A 2,069-nucleotide genomic window follows, 5' to 3' on the forward strand; every position below is an offset into this window, starting at 1 on the left:
GTCGTTTGGCGGGCCCAGGCTGGATTTGAACCCGCCACCTTAGGTGTATGTGGCTGATGCTTTAGCCACTTGAGCCACAGGCACCGAGCTGTAATTTTTCTTTTTTTAAGAGACAGTCTTAGGTGGCGCCTGTGGCTAAAAGGAGTAGGGCACTGGCCCCATGTGCCAAAGGTGGTGGGTTCCGAACCAGCCCTGGCCAAAAACTGCAAAAAAAAAAAAAGAGAGAGAGAGACAGAGTCTCACTATGTTGCCCTCAGTAGAGTGCTGTGGCGTCACAGCTCATAGCAACCTCCAGCTCCTAGGCCTAGGTGATTCTCTTGCCTCAGCCTCCCAAGTAGCTGGGACTATAGGTGCCCCCTACAGTGCTCAGCTGTTTTTTGTTGCAGTTTGGCTGGGGCTAGGTTTGAACCTGCCACACTCCCATATGACACCCTACTCACTGAGCCACAGGCACCGCCCCAAAGACATTTTAGCTCATCTGATAAAGTAGGCTTATTAAATCCTTTCAGTGTGCTAAATCCACTGATTGTTGATTAGATTAGAATGAGAGGTTTAGATAATTTCCTTTTCACTATTCATCTTATTTGCTTTTCTGTATTTTATTTTTTATGTATATATTTTTTGAGACATTTATTTTTTCAGATTTTTTTATGTATTTATTTATTTTTTGAGATTTATTTTTTTCTCACTTTGTCACCCTTAGTAGAGTGCTATGGTGTCATAGCTCAGAGCAACCTCAAACTCTTGAGCTCAAGCGATTCTCTTATCTTAGCCTCCTGAGTAGCTGAGATTATAGGTGTTTGCCACAATTCCTAACTATTTTTAGAGATGGGGTCTCACCCTGGCTCAGGTTGGTCTTGAACTCCTGAGCTCAGGCAGTCTACCTGCCTGGGCCTCTCAGAATGCTAGGATTATAGGCATGAGCTACCATGCCTGGCCTACTTTTCTGTATTTTGAAAACTAGGACAGAAAAAGCAAGCTGGTGTCAGTTTCTGGTTTTGTTATTCTACCTCAGTGCTTATGTTCTCTGTTGCCTAGGCTAGAGTACCATAATGTCACCCTAGCTCACAGCAACATCAAAACTCCTGGGTTCAGGTGATCCTCCTGCCTCAGCCTCCCAGGTAGCTGGAACTACAGATGTGTGCCACAAGGCTAGGCTATTTTTTTCTATTTTTAGTAGAGACAAGGTCTCACTCTTGCTTATGTCGGTCTCAAACTCCTGAGCTCAAGGGATCCTCTTGCCTTGGCCTCCCAGAGTGCTGGGATGATAGGCCTGAGCCATTGTGCTGGGCTAGTATGCTTAATTTTTAATCCAAGTATCAAAGGTAAAGAATAAGGAGCAATAACAATTTAACACTAAGGGTGGCGCCTGTGGCTCAAAGGTGTTTAGAGTGCTGATACCATATACCTGAGGTGGTGGGTTCAAGCCTGGCCCCTGGCCAAAAAAAAAAGAATATAATGGTGTAGCTGTTCTCATTTTTTATTACTTTTTTAGGTCAAACTATATGAAGGTTTCTTTACCATTATTTATGTTCCTTTATATTTGTCTGTTTCTGAAGAGACAAAAAAAAGCTAAAACTGATTTAGTTAAAGGTGTCCCTTTTTCATTCTCCCTACCGTGACAGGTTTTACACTTGTAGAGAGTGACTTAGAGCTGCTGATCCCGGGGTCTTAGTAACATGAGCTTTCTTGGGACAGTGCTGTAGGTATAGCCTGTGTAGTCACACCTTTGGGAGGAGTAAATATAGAATTGGGGAGCAGTATCTTGATTAGTAAATGAAAGGTCTTAGGATTTAAAAATGTACAAGAGTTTCTGAACTTAGTTGTTGAACTTAAAGCAGTGGAAAGATGGACTTAAGGAATCAAGAAGCAGTTTGGGGACAGGGTTAAGGTATGGTCTTTGTTTTGTTTTGTTTTTTGAGACAGAGCCTCAAGCTGTTGCCCTGGGTAGAGTGCTGTGGCATCACAGCTCACAACAACCTCCAACTCCTGGGCTCAAGCGATTCTCTTGCCTCAGCCTCCAAGTAGCTGGGACTACAGGTGCCTGCCACAATGCCTGGCTATTTTTT

At 43.5% G+C, this 2,069-nt stretch overlaps 1 protein-coding gene across 1 annotated transcript in view; it reads left to right on the forward strand.

The window, feature by feature from the left end:
• Nucleotides 1-2,069, forward strand: part of CNIH4 (cornichon family AMPA receptor auxiliary protein 4) — a 31,262-nt gene that overhangs the window by 24,501 nt on the left and 4,692 nt on the right. The gene's annotated exons all lie outside the window — the stretch shown is intronic.

Source organism: Otolemur garnettii, unplaced genomic scaffold (genome assembly GCF_000181295.1).
Source record: "Otolemur garnettii isolate 467f Iridium unplaced genomic scaffold, OtoGar3 scaffold00045, whole genome shotgun sequence".
NCBI classification, from domain to species: Eukaryota; Metazoa; Chordata; class Mammalia; order Primates; family Galagidae; genus Otolemur; species Otolemur garnettii.